Genomic DNA, 20,046 nt, shown 5'->3' on the forward strand with positions numbered 1-20,046 from the left:
AGCGTATGAATTGCACGATTCAAAAAAGAGTCACATCCATTTTATCTATGGAAAATTTACCTCCTGAGTTTTGGGGAGAGGATGTTATGACAGTTTACACATCATCAATAGATCGCCTCGTACTCCATTGAAATTTAAGATTTTGCAGAAAATGTGGACGGACAAACATCCCAATTATGATAGATTACGTGTATTTGGGGTGTGATGCATTCTCACATGTGCCAAAAGAGCTTAGGCAAAAGTTAGATCGCAAGTCTCACAAGTGCATCTTCATTGGCTACGGTGCAGATGGAGAGATGAAATATCGTCTCTCGCACTTAGAATCTAGAAAGGATATTCAATGAGTTGAAAATGCATAAACAACCTAATAAAGAGGCCGAATGTCGGCAGAAAGTCAGATTTGAGGATGTAACCTTCACAAATTTGGGAAAACCAAATCAATGTACTGGTGATGTGGAGAGAGCAGAATCTAGCAGTTAGGCAGTGAGAAGATCTATGCGTGTATCTTGTGCACCTGAGTAGTTTGAGCCATGATTGAACTATGTGTTAGTCACTCAGGGGGTGCACCTTTAAGAAACTATTCATATAACGTGCGTTTAAAGGGTATAAAAAACCCCTTTACTTACATACTTAAGATAATAAGATGACTCCTTTTTCTTCAAAAACTTACGAGTTTTTCTCTAAAATCAATTAAAAAACCCCTTTTGTTAATATAATCCTGTTAAAATGTTAAAATTTTGGCAATTAAAAACCCATTCATTTGAACTCATGTGGTAACTTACATGTCTAAGAGGTGAACCCCCCGAGGTTAGTCACTAACTGCGATGATCTGAGTATAACTCAATTTTAGCCAATGATACATGGGAATTGATAGAGTTATCAGTGTATAAACAAACATTGCCTTGTACTACAGATCACCCTGAAATGGATGCTCAGTTTTAGCCAATGATACATGGGAATTGATAGAGTTATCATTGTATAAACAAACATTGCCTTGTACTACAGATCACCCTGAAATGGATGCTCAGACTAAAAGAGTTAATCAAGTGCTAGAGGAAATTCTACAAGCATACATTAGCAACAAGGAATCAGACTAGGAAGATTATCTTCCTATTCTTAAATTTGCTTAAAATAGTGCTAAGCATGTTACAACTGGATTTAGTCCTTTCATGCTCATGTATGGTTTTCAACCTAGGTCACCAATTATGGTGGGGTTGGCAACCAAAAAGCTCCAACAGGTCAGGTATTTTCTCTAAGACCATATGGAATGCTGAAATTGGATCATTAAAATATTTGACAAGCACAGGATTGATACAAGAAGTATGCTGATGACAAACGTTGGCAAGTTACCTTCACAAAAAGAGAAGAGGTATTTTTGCGGGTGTCAAAGCATTCAAAAAGTCTAAATATTGGGCCATCATCTGAATTATCTCTGAGACACTATGGGCCTTTCAAGATTCCCCAGCGACTTGGTGACCGAGCTTACAAACTTTTGTTACCTTCACATTCTTGTATTCATCCGGTATTTTATGTGAGTTGTTTATGTAAAGGCTTCCATGTGAATAAAAATGTCATTGACCAATAATTTTTGGTTGATTTTGTTGAGCCTCCTACCCAACTGCATGAACTTGAGCAAACCTTAGACTATCATGATTTACATACGCTTCATCATGTACGTCAACAAGATTTAGTAGCTTGGAAAGATCAATTTGAAGAAGGTGTCACCTGGGAAAACATAAGTGTTCTTAAGAAGAAGTTTCCCACTTTTGTTTTTGAGGATGAAAACACTTCTCCAAGAGGGGAGTAATGTCATGCCAATGAACAACTTGGGAGGTCACAGACCCGAGCCAAGGGCCGACTGATAAGATGGGTAGGGAACCCTAGAAGGGCAATAGGGAGGAGGGTTCTCCAAGGAATCTCCCAAGGCCCTTTCATTGTGTTGTTGTGGGTAGTGACATCTAGACCCTGGCCATATATCTAATCAACTATCTCACCAAATAGGGTTGTGGATATAGCAATTTTTATTGATCTAGCCAAGAATGATGAGTATCGTAGCTCTCAAGAGAAATATTTCAAGTGACTACTATATTTATATAGTCACATGCTTATCCTAATGTTCTTCTTTGGGTTGCAATAAGGGTAGTTAACCAGTAGCTTTGCATTAGTTATCACATGAGAAAGACCCCTCTTGCAAGTAAGCTACACAAACACAAGGGAAGCATTAATTCAATGCTAAAAAAGTATTTACTCGCAATCTACTAGCCCCTTCACATTTAATATCTTGATGTCATCCGTGAGCTTTGTGATGGGAAAACATTGCTCAATTGCCTCTAGCAGCCTTGAGGCAGCCCTATTAGCAAAGATTCAAAGCGTTGGCTTAACCAATGACAAAATAAATGAAATTGGGATCACTGACTTAAATATTGGACAATTACACTTGCAACGTAGCCATTCCATGGTGGCCCTCATGGGCGTTCACTATAAAATATTGTTTATGAGTGATATCAATTCTATAAGACTCCTGTGTGGAGCTATGGCAAGAGAAATGGACACTATCAAAAGACTCAAAGATTAAACCCTCATACTGAACTAGGGATGCAAAAAAACATACCTCTCATGATAGGGGCAAAGAACGAGCTCGTAAGACTCAAAAATCAATATCAGTTAGACAACTTTTTATGTCAAAATTAGTTCTCAAAAAGTGAGATATTGGTTGGATCAACCACCTCCACCTTATGTTGGACATCTAACATATAATCATGCATCAATAATCTACAAAAAAATTCAAAGAATAGTTATTAACTGTTAAAAATCTACAAAAAATGCAAAGAACAATTGGATGTCAAAATTAGTTCTCAAAAAGTGAGATATTGGTTGGATCAACCACCTTGGTTGCATCAACCACCTCCACCTTATGTTGGACATCTAACATATAATCATGCATCAATAATCTACAGAAAAATACAAAGAATAGTTATTAACTGTTCAAAATCGACAAAAAATGCAAAGAACAATTGGATGGGAAGGCAAACCCTCAAGGATGCCAAGACAATAGAGTCATTGATCTCTTTTTTCCAGTCTTTAAGAATGTCAACAAACTTAGCATCTAGGCAAATATAATCTTTCCTTTGAAGAAGGTCGTCCTCTAAGAAGATAGACACATTGAAGCCATTTGACGCTTCTCAACAATGAAAAAACAAAGAACACTAGGCGAGCTAAGAGTGATCCTGCAAGCTACAACTTTGCAAGTACAACCATTGCATGTTGGGCTTAATGCATTGTAATTTGGATCTAGTATCAAAAGACCAAGGGCACATATGATTGCAGATCAACCTATTTAGAGACCTAGTTTTTCATTGTTTCAAAGGATTGCAGTCAATCCTTTGAAACAATCCAAATGCATTCGAGCTAGAATTGCCCAACTCTTGTGTGTCTGGAAAGCATTCAAATTCCAAAATTTCTTTGGCACAAGAAATTCTTTTTAACCCAGATAGGAGGAATTTGACCATGCAATAATAGAATCTGCTAGGAGATAGTGTTAAGATTGAGCATAGCATGGGCTCAATCCAAGCGGAAAGTTCAAGTGTATTAGAGCCAACCACTAGCAGCAATAGCACAGGTAGAACTAAGGAGAAATCATCCTCGACGATGCCCAAAGTGGAGGAGCCAGCTCTCAAGATGAACTAGTGAAAGGTATTCAAGAGTTAAATTTGAATTTCAAAGCTGTAAAATTTGAAGGGTTAGCTACAAAACTTCTGAGCCTAGGCAACAACCTCCATGAAAAGTTTTGGATTGATGCATGTGGTGCGATAGTGAAGACCATAGATATGTTAAGGAATGTGATGAGTTTGATAAAGCTTACAAAAGGAATGTGGTTTTTTGGAAGGACAAGAAGATTCACCTCAGGGAAACAAGTGATATGATCCGCTTGAACTTTGGTAAGGACGGGATAACAAATCTAGTTGAAGAAATACAACATAATGTTGCTCTTGTGGAAGCAGCTACATATGGGATGTAGGTTTCTTGAAAGGGTGATGATGGTGTAGGTACAAAGGGAAAATTGTGGCCTTATGCTTTGAAGATAGCAGAAGCAAGTAAGGTAACTTATGGGAAGCTATGACAAGTAGGGAATTCTATTTGAGAAACCATAGGGTGGACTGATCCAGTGAATTCCCTCCCAGTATACACATTCATTGCTAAGTCTCAAGCTAATGAGGCTATGGTGGAAGAAAAGCAAAAAAAGGATGAAGAAGTTGTAGGGACATCAAAAAGGGAAACGAGATTCGGAAGCAAGAAAGAGAAAGGTCCTACTCCGAAGCTCGCTCCTGAAGTGGTTATGGAAGAGGCACCCAAGGACAAAAAGCAAGGTAATCCTAGGGGTCCCTCATATAAGCTTAAATCTGATATTGAATTAGCTACTAATCTCACGAAAGTTTTTGAAGAGTGCATTATACATAGCAATTGGAGCTCACATTGGGTGATATTCTGGGAATTGTGAAATGCGAGTTCCGCGAGGATATTACTGATATTATCAAGAGGAAGCGGCATATACCAAGTGAGCAGGATCCAAAATCAATTAAGAGCTAGACGGTTCGGCACATGGAAGCAATTTTGGATGATTATGAAGAATATTTGGCAGATCTTGAAGAAGAAGAGTTGAAGTCTGTGGTGGTTTCAAACCCAATTGTACCTTAGGTAAGACATGTCATCTTAATGATGAGGAAGACAATGAAATTATACCCAAGAGTCACTTTTCAAGGACTCATTGGGCAAGGGCGACACAATTTTTTTTGTGAAACTTGGCCACATTGAAGAACCGGTCTTAGCACTAATAGACCATGGATCAAAGATAAATTTGATGGAAAAAAGCTTCCTGGGAAACTTTTTTCAAGATTAAAGACCGGTACTGGTGGAAAGGTATGTATAAAGATGTGGCTCAATTTGTGGAAACATGCTTAATATGCCAACAATATTCTAATGTGCAACATAGAGATGGATTGCATCCAACCTATCTACTAGCTATGCACTACAAGTGGGTAGTGGACCTGATTATGATGCCAGTAGGTGTGTGGAAAATGAGGTACATTGTTTTTGCCAGAGAAGATCTTACTAACCAGGTTGAAGGAAGAGCTTTGCATACCAAAGCTGCCAGTTCAATATGCAAGTTGTTGCTTGAAGAAGTTATTTCCACGTATGGATGTGTTGGCAAAATTACTATTGATAGAGGAGAGCTGGATGCAGATGAAGCTCGAGAGTTTTTTGCGTGTATGGGCATTAAAATGGCTCTCATTACAGCATAGAATCCAGAGGGTAATCCGCCTATTATTAAAGCTTTAGCAAAGGCATACCAAGGATATATTGGTGATTGGCCTAAACTCTTGTAATTTGCTTTATGGATTGATCACACTACGCACAGTTCTGCTACAAGTTTCATGCCATTTGAGTTGATGTATGAGCAAAAACACATTATCCCTACAGAGAAAGTGGTTATGACTTGGACCATAATGCCATGGGAAGAGGGTATGCCTACAGAAGATTTAATTGCTCTACATATTTGCCGAGAGCCATCCAGAAGATATCGAACAGGCTAAAGAGAAGCTTAAGGAGGCAAGGTTGAAGAATAAAGCAACATTTGATGGAAAGAACAGACTACGACCTCATGCTATCAAAGACGACGACTGGGTACTTGTTTATGATAGTAGCTTGGGGAATCAATATATTGCTATGCAAAAGATGGTTAAACAATGGTTTGGATCATATATAGTGATTCATGATTTTGATAATGCAACATATCAATTATGAAAACTTTATGGCACTGTGCTCAAGGGGCCTATTGCAGGAAAATGGATCAAAATATTCAAGAAGCGAGAAGGCGAGATTTCTCTTGAACATCTCAATTCAGATCAACCTCTAAAAGATAATGTTATGTATGCATTGGAGGACGTGTCTGATGATGTTTTTGATGAAGCTGATTAAGTGAAATTGGCACAAACCAGAGGCTGTGCAAGTTCAGAGGGGGTGGATGTCATGCAACTCCGCTTTCATGGAGAGAAAGTGAGCAGAAGGAGGGAAAATAAGCTTCTTTGAAAGCTATGTATTTAGTGATTAGTGGCATTAGGAAGAGGATGGGGTGTAGGAGGGCCTTTCTATTTTCCATGAGCTTATGGAGGTGATTAAATTTTTGATGAATAGGTGTACGCCATGTGTGCAAGAATGGTGGGTATGTAAGAGATGTGTAAGAGTAGTCAAAGGATGCACTTTTCCCCATAAAAAGGAGGTGGACAATTTTATGATTTTTGGTCTTCCATAACTTCCACATATGATCTCCAATTTGAGCGGGGATCATAGATTTTCAATGTACGTGTCGAGCTCTTTCCATAGATATGCTACATGATATGGTTTTACCCGCTAGATTTTGAATTCCATGTTGGGGGGAAACTTTGAATTCAAATAAACTAGCCGTTTTGCATGTTTGAATTCAAAAGCTGTCCTTTGATTACTTTCTTAATAAAGGTTTGACTTTCTTAAAATTCCAAATAAAGAGGCCCTCCTAGAGCCCATTCTCTTCCTAATTTCAGGTATTGATAACAAGCCAACTTTAAGCTATAAGTATGCTAGATGCGACTAAAAAGGGCCTTTTACTTCTTCATTAGGGATTATCAATTTTTCTTGCTTGCTGCCTAGTAGATGAATCTGAAAGTAGCACTCCACTTGAACATGTATTGTTACATCATACTGTTGGGACAATGCCATTCGTAGGCTGTGTTGCATCCCTCATTGGCTATTTTCAAAATCAGGCTATGTAACTTGCAAGCTTGAAGATGCTAATGACGTTGTGAGTTTTTGCTGGAAAGGCTTCTCCACATGTCGTAATCATCTCAAGCTATATTTAGGGAGCTGAGCAGAAACAAAACCTTCACACTCATGGGAAAGTTGCTATCAAAAGCCATTGTCAGTTGGAGATGCAACACAATTTGCTATCAAATTTTTGTGAAGCCTCTGAACGATCTATGGGAAAACACTTACTTATGATAAGTGTATTGGACCTATGCATGCTAATGGTTAAGAAAAGAGTCTACATTGAAGGCCTGCAAAAAATGGCGATTCACATGATTGAACCTTATCTTTGAATCATATGACTTGGAAGTATGAACAGAAGCATGAACGCTAGAAAATAACTACCAAGGTTTTTGATCTGACCCATATGGTTATGTCAAACTTCCACCCAAATTTTCTCAGTTAAAGGGAAAAGTGTTGGACTTCATCATCAATGATGGTGCTTTTCACAGTGTGCTTAGGGTTTTTTCCAATAAGCATGGCTGGCATACAGGGACTCTATTTCAACCGCTTTGTTGAGCCATTGGAAATTGAATGCTTTGAAGCAACAGTGACCCAGGGCAAAAGCCCCTCAACGTTACAAAATGGGGGAGAGAAAGGAACTCCCTCACCCCGTGGCCCTGACAGGCACTGTGTGCCACCATGCACAACAAGCTCTATCTTTTTCTCTCCCCCCTAAAAGTGGCATTACGGCACATGGGCGTGATTTAGCAAAAGAAAAAACTATATCCACGTGCCATTGAGCACACCCTACTGTTTCCACATGACGAGGAAGGGGGGAAGAAAATCCCAAAGCATGGCCATTGTGGGTAAGCAAGTGGAGAAGGGAGCTTGCTCTCTTGTGGGGCTACGATGGTCGCGTATGGCAGGCACTACGTTGGTGGTACTTGCTGGCACAAAGGGCGTGCGGTGGTGTTTTGGTGGTGCAAGAGCCGGTGGTGCCTGGTGGGTGGTGGGGTGTAGCTATTGATGATGTGGCTCTGCTACCGGCTAGAAGCAGTTTGCACCGAGTTGCCACGGGCCCAATCTTTTGAGAGCAAGGGGGGACCCCACTAGCGATATCGCTAGTGCAAGGGGCCCTCCCCATGGTGTATAAAGAGGAGAGAGAGAGAGAGAGAGAGAGAGAGAGAGAGAGAGAGAGAGAGAGAGAGAGAGAGAGAGAGAGAGAGAGAGAGAGAGAGAGAGAGAGAGAGAGAGAGAGGTCACCCCCCTAAAGTGCAGTTCCACATGCGATGCAAGGACAAGTGTCTTGCACCCCACAAAAGTTGGAGTTTGACATGCAATAAGCGAACTTAGCAAAAAAGCAAGCAGATGGGCATAAAAAGAAAATAATAGCCATTTTTTAGGTTTTGTCGTTTAGAGATTATTGAGCGGAGAGAGCAAGATCAGGGAGAGAGCTTACACTTCCTCTACGTATCTACCTTAGCTAATTTCTCTATTTACGCTCGTAATCAGCCACGTTAACCCGTTGGAAGGGAGTTTAAACTCCATATTCTATAGCTTAATTACATTATGGTGCTGATAACAATGCCTCTTGTTCATTGAGCATCTTTTCTTGTTCATTTTAGCATATCCTTCTATTTTCATACATAATATTAATTCAAGGAAACTATTGATCTACTGTATGGTGTGGTGCTTCTTCCTCTCCTCACTTTTCTCACAGCTAGTGCCCCATTGTTGTACTGGCTCTTCTTTGAACCCTTAAAACCCTGACAACATCTCTTTGATGCCCATCTTGGGTGTCTAGGATAAGCCAAGGCAAAATCCTTGATGTGTTAACCATATAGGTCATTCAACCCTTGATGCACTAAGTGTAGATGAGCCTGACAAAAAAGAACATCTAAGAAATATCCCTGATCTAGCAAATCCCTAGGTCATCATGCTTTTTGTCTAAGGCTAAGTGATGTATGTGATCCTAATTTTGTAGCGCCACTGCCATGAGAAACATAACACATGATTCCAATCATAATAGCATCTTCCACATGCATAAACAATGGTTTCTAAGCGGTCATACTGTACAGGGTCTCTACCCTCACGTCCACCATAAACCATCAAAACCACTACATGACCTAATACAAAATCATAAACCATAATACAATCTTATCACATAGGCAAGCACCCTACCCAACTCAGGGTGATGCACATCCAATCCTGCAAAACCAGTTTAGCACATACATGACTGTAAAACTTTTGAAAGTATTTTAGCAGCACAACCATATCCCCAAAAAAGATTCAAGAGACACATTGGCCTTCAAAATCAAAATCACAACCATAATCCATGAGGGATCTCAACCCTTGACCTAAATCATATTCCATATTGAACTCACTCCCACATTTGGAGTTTGACATACCCACTACAATCAAAGTGAGCCCGCACACATGGCCCTTAATACATGAAATTTTTATGCCTAAACAAAGTCCAATCAGCGACTAAACATGGCTTTAAAATCCAATTATGACAATGTCTAACCATGCATAAGTGATACAGTAGGACCGCACCTCACTCCCCTAGCACATACAACTAATTATTACCTTCAAAGGTGGAAAGCAATATATGCATGCACATGAGGTGTCCACATCCATCAATGAGGTCCCATACATCATATCACATCATCCTATCAATTGAACCATGATGCAAAACAGCCCTGTCACTTTGATCAACCATATACCATAACATCACGTATATGCAAAAAACAACTTTTTACCATTTTTGGGTGCATATGTAACATGCAAATGAAAATATTTTGCCTCAAAAAAATGCATCAAGCTTAGCCCCGTAATATAGACTAACACTTTATCTCACCACTTTTTCCATATGAGCCTCATGCAACAAACAATAACACAAAAAGAAAGCCATCTTATTCATATTGCCATATGGTTTGGGTTGACTAATCATATACCCCCATACAAGTTTATGGACATCAAACACTTGAAATCAACTCACCAAAACAAATTATAAAACATATATGAACCACTTGCCCAACTTACTATGTCATATTGTACTCCCCTTGGTAGCACCCCTACACATATAGGTAACCCCGTACATGGAACGGTTAATAACTCGCACTCACGAAGTGATTTAGAGAACTATATACATTTATCATCAAGTTTAATCAAGCTTTTGATTTTTCTAAGTCGATCCATTTATACAATGAATCTATATAGTGGTTCTTCAAGGAGCCTAGGGTCCAAAATTTTGAATGTACAATGGGCAACATGTTGTATTTTGATGATAACCCTTCGCTCATGGATTTTTCATTTGACATCCAAGACAAAAAAATGTTCTAAATGATGCCTTTAATCTCTTGATAAGAGGGTTCAACCTGATTCATAGCATTTTAAGAGGTATGAGCAAAATAGTGTTCCTACCGCCTACATGACGTGAAACAAAAAGCATTTTTATATACACACGTGATCATATACATAGATGATGACACAAACATGGAGCATCCTCATACATACCAAAATTCCGTACATGCCCTCGTATACAAAAAAGCAACCACCTAGAGGATAGTTACTCTGAAAACGGAGTAGAGAGAGAAAGAAATGATGGATACGGAGTTTAGAGCTTCTTATCGTGCTTTAGGAGTGATTACCAGTTGCCGAAAGGCTTCTTGAATTTTCACAAGAGAGCGATGATGAGATCTACATAGAGGTTTTCACCACAAAGTCATTGGAGAACGCGTACACTATGAAAAGAGAAGAGAAGATAGTAAGCAAGTAGAGAGAGAGGGTCACTATAAGAGGAGTAGTTTATAACCGCTAGCATTGCCGCAGAAAAACAAAGGAAAATGGAACGAAAAAATATTGCGTACGCGGCAATGACCATGGCTCATATTGTTATAGTGGTTTGAAAGCAATAATCATGATAATAGCTATGGTAATATGCATGTTGCTATTATCACGTCAATTTCCGCTCATATTACCGCGCTAATTACCGATAAATGCCTATTCAAAAATAAAGGTGTTGATTTGGGCCACCCAAAGTTGGGTGGCCCAAATGAGCACCTTTATTTTTGACCTACATAAAACAATGAAACATCAATTGTTTTTTGAAAGAATATACAAAAAAACAAAGAATTGAAATTGAATTTTCTTAATCCTCACGCACATTCCTATCACCTACGACGAACATTGTATTATTTATTTGGTAGATTCAGGTTCCGGGCTTGTCGGTCCAATATGAAAAGGCTAAGAGTGATCGTTGAGGAGAGGTGCACTCTAACTGGAACATTCAAGGGATTAGTTGGCTAAGCATGGGAGCCCAAGTGTGAATGGGGCCAGGTCATATAAAAGTCAACTAAACCTAAAATTGACTCATTCTCTCATTTGTGCAATTGAAGAGTGCTCTTGCTCCATCTCCATCTTCTTCTTCTTCATCTCCTTGTGTGTGTGTGTGTATGTGTGTGTGTGTGTGTGTGTGTGTGTGTGTGTGTGTGTGTGTGTGAGAGAGAGAGAGAGAGAGAGAGAGAGAGAGAGAGAGAGAGAGAGAGAGAGCATTGAGACAATGGCACGGCAGTGGCGAAGCAGTTGAGCGCGACGCAGCGGCTACTCCTTCTTCTTCGCGGCGAGGAATCCTCCACGACAACAAGCGTAGAGTGGTGAGTGACCACCAACGCCATCTTTGAGCTTACTAGTTTAGGCTTGCTGTGTGCTTGAAGCCATTTGTGGCTCACACATAGTGTATCGACAAGTTCCTTGCATTGACACGTGTGACATACGTGCACATTTTTAGCGTCGTTGCCAGGGAATGCCCTACACTAAGCTTGAATGGCACTCTGTGCTTCTTTTGTGGTGCAATTTCAATTGTAGGAAAGGTAAGGAAGGAGGGTGTGTGCGTTGAGAAGAAGGATTTTGTGTTGCTACTATGTATTTTTTTTGCTAATGGAGTTTGCAAAGATACTGTGTTTTTTCTCTGTGTAAGATGTTAGTATAAGGCTATTAGTTCTATGTAATGCAAAGTAGAGTAAGTAGGAATCTAATAATTTTTTGGTTTCTTGTGGTCTGGTTTTGTGCCACATTTGTCTATAAAACCAATAAACTACTTCAAGCAAGCTTTTAGCTTTTTGAGCTCCTCCACCATGTCTAGTGTGCTGAAAAACTTGGTTCTTTCCTAGTAGTGGGAGAGTAGTCAAACTTATCCATACCTTGCACAAGTCATATTGACAAGTTTCCATATTTTTTTACAAACCAAAGAGTGTGATTGTAGATGATATATTGCACAAAAATAATAATTAATTTAGCCACTTATGAAAGAATTGAAGAGAATTAGTAGAATTAAAATTCACAATTATTACCATGTAATGAGTGAAGTGCTTTGAGCTCCAATTAGCTGTGATAGCTTTCTTGAATCTTTTCAACTCTTTATTGAAGTTGAAGAGGTTATTCTTTCCCCAATTAATTTTATCATAGTAAGAGAAGATTGCATCCAAGACTTCCCACACTTTTCTTGCTTTGCTATCTCAATGGTACATGGTCATCACCTATCACTTCTCACGACGAGATAGATCCAAGATGATAATGTCAATCCTGGGAAGCAAGTGACTTGACTAGGGCATGGAATCATGCCAAGTGATTTTCAATCTCTCGTTTGAACAAAATACACTATGATAAAATTTTATATGTGCACTCAAACTACAAAAAACCTAGTTTTTGCCTCCAATCCAATCAGACATTCACATGCAAAACCAATAGCAAATCAACTTCAAACATCACCAAACTTAGTAGATATCATTCAAGCATGGTTAAAAAAACATATGGGTTATCAAACCTAAAATATTCTCACAATAAAAAAATAAACATTTTTTTTGCAGCATATTTGCAGGTTGTCAAATTTGATGTCAGACAAGACTACTAGGTTCTCCAAGTGCTGGAAATTTGATGCAATTGACAAATTTTCAAAACAACGCCTGGATCTAGAGAGATATGTTACTTTGGAAGGTTGTAGAAACCAATCATCGGATCTTGCAAAATGGTTGCAATGTAGATATACACGCATAGAGTTCAATGAGGCTAACCCAATGGTGCTCTCATAATTTTGATACAATGATTGTGTGGTGCAGTGCAAAGAGATCAAGACACAATAGACAGAGAAAGCACACAACATACATAGAAACATTATCTGCTCAATTTCCTTAATAATAATTGCCCCCCTTCAAACTTTAAAAAAGTTTTCTTTTATATCTTGGCTCCGGATTTCATGTCTAAGGGCTGGATTAACTTCAAGAATATCATAAATTACAAGTTGACAGCTCATAATCCCAAATTTTTCATGATTACATAGGGATTGAGTGTGTTTTTGGAGAGACTAACAACCTCTTGTAGCCTCCATGCACTAGTCAAATCGACTCCATCCCACAGTATGGCATTTATATTCATGGTTCTCACTATCAGAACAATAAGATAGCAAGGATTTTTGGGGAGCCCCACACTTGGTCCAAGATTTATGGGCTCAAGAAGTACATACTATGGTATTATGGCTAGTTACATCCTTACCTCTTCTGGGGACATAGGCAAGCAGTTGCAGGGTTACAAGAAGTAAGAGTACTTGAAGTGGAAGGGAAAAAATGAAAAGCATGATGTTGGATCCAGCAACCACAATTGATCATTGTATTAAGCTCCATTTGTTACCTTGTCTCTCTCTAGTGGAAAACCATTGTAAGAGACTTTCATTTGTAGATGACCTACTATATGGATCTTTCCTTTTTAATATACTCCTTCATATAGTTGTAGCAATATAAAAAATGTCTAATAGTTTTTTGCTTTCTTGTAATTTGGTATGGTGAAACACTTGTCTGTAAAACAATTAGAATACTTCAAGCAAGCTTTTAGATTTTCATGCTCCTCCCCAATGACTTTTATCATAGTAAGAGAAGACTGCATCCAAGGATTCCCACATTTTTGCCTTCTCATTTCTTACTTTGTTGTTTTCGAGTTACATAGGCATCGTCTATCACTTCTCATGATGAGACAGACCCAAGACAATAATGTTAATCCTAAGGATCAAGTGACTTGATTAGGGCATGGAAGCATGCAACAGGTTGTCAATCTCTCATCTGAACACAATACACTCTGATGAAAGTTTTTGTGGGCACTGAAACTACAAAAAACCTCGTTTTTACCTCTCCAATCCAATCAGACATCCACATGCAAAACCAATAGAAAACCAACTTCAAAAAACACCAAAATTAGTAGATTTCATCCAAGCATGGTAAAAAACACATCTTCTTTATCAAACCTATATATAATCTGGGTCAGACAAGACTACTATGTTCTCCAAAGTGCTCAAAATATGATGCAATTGATAGAATCTCAAAACAACACTTGGATAAAGAGATATGTCATTTGGAAGAGGTTGTAGAAGCCGATGTTCGGATCTTGCAAAGTTCTTGCAATGTAGATATCCATGAGTAGGGCTTAATGAGGCTAACCTAATTGTGCTCTTGTAATTTTGATACAAGATCGTATGGTGCAGTGTAAAGAGATAAAGAAACAATAGAAAGAGAAAGTACACAATGTACATAGAAAAATCTATTTGCTTAATTTTATTAATTTTTTTTAGCACCCCTTCAAACTTTACAAAAGTTTCCTCTTATACCCTGGACATTATCTACCTCTACTATAGTTGGTTCTAGCATAGGTGCCATTGTTGATCCTATGGTAGTTGATGTAAAGATAGGTGGCATTGTGAATGTTATGGAAGTTGATGCTAGCACAGATGTTTCTATTGATGGTAGTGTAAATGATGCTAGCATACATGCCATTATTGATGCATTTGATCCCATTGTTGATGCAAATGAGCTTGGGGCGTGCACTATGCAATCATGTTAATGTATAACGTGAGTTCGATAGGAGGGGTTTTAAAATGCAAAAAAATAGGTAATTTAACAGAGATACATTAAAGTAAAGGGTTTTTATATTCAATTTTGGAAAAATTTCATAAGATAAGGGGTCATTTTGTTCATTCAAACATGTTCAATAATACCCCACGAATGCACATTATATGGGGGGGGGGGGGGGGGGGTATTAAACGGTGAACCCCCCAAGCAGATGAGCCTGTGGGTATAGATTCCACTATTGGGGATACGAGACGTATGGTTGAGGAGGTCCTCATAAATACCAGAGCTAGAATAAGTGAGATAGTGGGTAGAAGTGATGTTACTATCCACGTTAAGACTGATTGTACAAGTAATGTTCCTAGCCTTGTAGACAAAAATTATCCTTTTACTCGAGATGATGCAGCTGCAAGTGCAAATGCGTGTGCTTGGGCTCTAAATATGTTTTAGAGGAAAGAGAAGATATAGCCAATTTTGGTAATGCCACTACAAGTAATGCCATTAATTGTTGTGTCTCATGAGGATGATGAGAGGAGGAAAATATCATGCATTATATTGGATGTGAATGGCCTACTTATGAAGAGGTACAAAGTATCCTACTATAGAGGGAGAGCAAGAAGATGTGTGCCTAAAGTGACAAGATTGAATTATCAGGTAATCACCACTGAAAGTGTTCTTGGAAAGATGTAGTATGAATATGTTTTCAGGACCAATTCATTGGACTTTTTGCATTCACTATGCCAAAGAGCACAATTAGTGATTTGGAATAGGATAACCACATATAATCTAAAGGCTTCTTTGAAAAGTTGCTTTCACAAGATAAACAAAAAGGTTTTCCTACATATCATTGATCAAGAAAGGTGTCAAATGGCATAGTTGAGCTTATATTTTTCTTAGGGTCCCTTAAAATAGTGATAATATAAAGGAGGTATTTTTGAAGTGTCTGGGAGACTTTTGGAGGTTCTATACTAAGCTCAACCATAACACTATGGATGACATGCTCTATAAGTGTCAGATCAACCCACCGAGCACCTGGCTCTGTCCTCCTTCATTTGATCCAGCAAGTGTTAGTCTATCCCCAAATTACCTAACTACCACATTTTTCCCTTGGTTAGTATTCTATTGGTTTATAGACAAGTGTGGGACAAGATCCAATCACAAGAAACAAAAAATTATAAGAAAATTTTGATATTGCTACAACTATATAGAGGAGTATATGAAAAAGGAAACATACATTGCGACATCCACTACAAGTGAAAGGCTCTTACAATGGCTTTCCAACAGAGAGATACAAGGTAACAAATGGGGAATAATACAAGGATCGATTGTGGTTGCTTGAGCCAACATCACGCGTTTCATTTTTCCCCTTTCACTTCAAGTACTCTTACTTCTTGTAACCCTGCGAGTGCTTGTCTATGTCCCCAAAAGAGACAAGGACATAACTAGCCATAATACCATAGTATGTAATTCTTGAGCCCATAATCATGGACCAATTAGTGTGGGGATCCCAAAAAAGCCTTTCTATCTGATTTTACTGATAATGAGAACCACGAACGTAAATGTCATATTGTGGGATGGAGTCGATTAGACTAGTGCATGGAGGCTACAAGAGGTTGTCAGTCTCTCAAACCACACACTCAATCCCTATGTAATCATGAAAAATTCAGGATTATGAGCTCTCAAGTTGTAATTTATGCTATTCTTGAAGTAAATCCAACCCTTATACATGAAACCTAGAGCCAAAGTATAAAAGGAAACTTTTGTAAAATTTGAAGGGGGAAGATTATTATTAAGGAAATTGAGCAAATAAAGTTTTCTTCTTATGTCATGTACTTTCTCTTTCTATTGTGTCTTTATCTCTTTGCACTACACCACACAATCATTGTATCAAATTTCTTAGAGCACCCCTGGGTTAGCCTCACTGAGGTCTATTCGTATATATCTACATTCCAAACATTTTGCAAGATCCGATCGTCGACTTCTACAACCTTCCAAGTGACATATCTCTCTATCCGAGTGTTGTTTTGAAACTTTGTCAATTGCTTCATATTTCCAGCACTTTGGAGAACCTAGTAGTCTTGCCTAGCATCAAATTTGACAACATGCAAATATGTTGCTAAAAAAATGTGTATTTTTTATTCTGAGAAGATTTTAGGTTTGATCACCCAGATGTGTTTTTTACCATGTTTGGATGGTATCTACTAATTATTATCTACAATCACACTCCTTGGTTTGTAAAAAGAAATGGAAGCTTGTCAATCTGACTTATGCACGATATGGAGAAGTCCCACTACTAAGAAAGAACCAACTTTTTCAACACACTAGACATGGTGGAGGAGATAAAAGAACTAATAGCTGGCCATTGTGGAGGAGATAAATGGAAGCTTGTCAATCTGATCTATGCAAGATATGGAGAAGTCCCACTGCTAAGAAAGAACCAACTTTTTCAACACACTAGACATGGTGGAGAAGATAAACAAGTGTGCTACCACTATATAGAGTAGTATATAAAAAGGAAAGATGCATATAGTAGGTCATCTACAAGTGAAAGGCTCTTACACTATTTTTTCACTAGAGAGGGTCAAGGTAACAAGTGGGGAATAATACAAGGATCAATTGTGGCTGCTTGAGCCAACATCATGCTTTTTATTGTTCTCCCTTCAATAGTACTAGTTAAATAATTCACATTGAGTACTTACATGCACTTGAATCTTTCATAGCAGTCTTTGACTTTAGGCCAATCATATGCATTGCTCTAGGGTGAACATGCATGTTGCATTCAAGAGAAACACAATATCTATTCCCTACATACATTTGAAAATCATAGCATATGGTACACACAGGTGCAAGGTAGGGAGAATACTTCCAAGCTTCTAGCATCAAAGGGGAATCCACATCATGCATAGTGGTAGAATCCTCCAATTTCCACCTCACTATTTCTTTGCTCAGACTCCACAGATGGAGGGAAAGGCTTAATCAAATTGGCCCCACATTACATGAAGTCCTCTCCATGCTAACACAAAATTTAAGGTGCTCATATTTTTGTGTTGTGTTTATCTCTATTCTTGCAAACAGTTTTTGTGAAACAAAGAAGGAAACACATATAGTCTTAAAAATGAAACAAAAGTAGCATGATAAAATAACCTTTCATACAGGTATGTTAAAGTCAATAAATTTTTATGTGCTATATAGCACATAGCAGACCATGATAGCGCATGGACTTTCTACATCTGCTATTGTACACAGTCCAAGCATTTTGTACTATAGTGCTACATAGAATTTATGTAGTGTACATCATAGCAGAGAGACTATTTGCAATACCACAAATAAAGCAAACATTTTCTCTATATGTCATATAGAACAAGCTTGTGGTATATGATATAAAATGTGCTATATAACACGTAACTCTATTATAGTGTGATGTGCTACATAAAATATGCATTGTAGATCATAGCAGTGGGACTAATTTTGATAGCAAATATAACACAAACATTTTCTATATGCAATGTGCTATATGACACATAGCTCCATTTGGAGTATGCTATATAGCACATAGCACATAGTGTATTAAATATACACTATGTTATGTAGAGATACAATGATAATAGAATATAACACTATTTGTTGTGGCATATGATATGCAATGTGTTATATGACACATAACTCTATTTAGAGTGTTCTTTATAGCACATAGGACATAGCCACACACACTCCAAGAAGATATTATGACCATATACACAGAGTGTGCTATGTAGCACATAGCAGATATGAAGATTGTGCTTTATGGCACATATCACTATCCCACACATACTCTAGGGCTACATTGTGACCATATCGCATATATATTATGCTATATAGCACACATCACAATCCTACACATACTCAATCCAAGGCTACGTCATGGTCATATAGCATACCGATTATGCTATATAGAATATATTACAATTCCATACACACTCTAGAGATATATTGTGACCATGTAGATCATCAAGAAGCTATATATCTGCATGGAAGCTGTCTCAAGTCCTAGCAAGCATTCTCATTGATGATTTGGCTTGGAAGTTACAATGGTTCTGGAACCTAACCCTCTACCACTCATTTGATCTTCCCACATCTTCATCTTGCTTTGCAGATTGTGTCTTTCCTCTGAGGCTTTTATTGCCATCTCTGCAAAGATAGCCCAAGAAATTTGATGCTTGCTAGGACTTGAGGCAGCTTCCATGCAGTTTTCCAAGGCCAAGTCCTTTTCCAATTGTGTCCCTACTTCATACATGAAGGGACCCTCCACGTACACATCCCAATGTCTCCACACAATTTGCTATAAGAACTCCAATCGAGCATGGTATTCCTTCACTTTGTTTTGGGTAAACAGGAGTAGGATTTGGGAATATGAATACATCTTCCCAAACCTCATCAAAATTGTCGTTGGTCCCTGTCAAGCAACAAGGCTCAAACCCCTTCAATGGAAATCCATGCTCTGTATGAAAGTCCTCGGCAAGGCAACAGAACTTTGAGTGCACAGGTGGCTCAATGTTCCTAATCAGATTGCTGCTTGCATGAGAGAGGGGCTTTGAGGAAGGTACCATGTTGGTGTTCTTGATCTACCTGTACATCACACATCTAGTGAGACATGTTGTGTGATGACTCATGGCAGCTCTACATGCAGCTCGTACAAGCAACAAAGGATGGTGTGAACATGTTCATGCAAAAAAATATGTGGAATGCTATAGAAATGTAGCGGACTGAGCTCTATGTTGGCACCTGTGCCACGAGCATACTCTAGCATAGTGAGAGCTAAACCAACATACCAAATATCTGCCAAGGATGTAGCTCGACCCGCAGTTGCTTGGAAGCAACAAGTAGATGGTTGTTAAACACCTACTTGACCTTCTAATGACAATCACTACTCGAGGAAATTAATTCCATACATCCTATGTGCTTGTGACTGCAACAAAACCTACGATGCTCACGCTGTCATAATAAGGTTCAAATATCCTCAAATGACCTCAAAACTCATAGGGAATCCTCTACTTACTAAGAGGTCACTACCCTATGGGCTCTAACCCTACATCCCACCCGTAACCACTTGGTGCTACAAACGCGTATGAAGATAAGTAGTCTATTACATGTCACTAATTCTCAATATATATGATCCTAATGTATAGCTCTTCTTGCCATGATGCTATTATTATGAATAAATATCAAAACAGACACAAGGTTTGCAAGATAACTCACTCACATGCTTGTGGGAGCTTGCCTCATGACAGAACCAATAACTTGCAAGCTTGGCATTGGTGCGTATCCCTCATTGTTGCTAACTTGTTGGTGGTGTTGCCTCCGCAATGGCTACTATGTAGCACACATAAAAAGAGAT

This window comes from Adiantum capillus-veneris, chromosome 4, assembly GCF_014529385.1.
Source record: "Adiantum capillus-veneris isolate H3 chromosome 4, ASM1452938v2, whole genome shotgun sequence".
Taxonomy (NCBI): Eukaryota; Viridiplantae; Streptophyta; class Polypodiopsida; order Polypodiales; family Pteridaceae; genus Adiantum; species Adiantum capillus-veneris.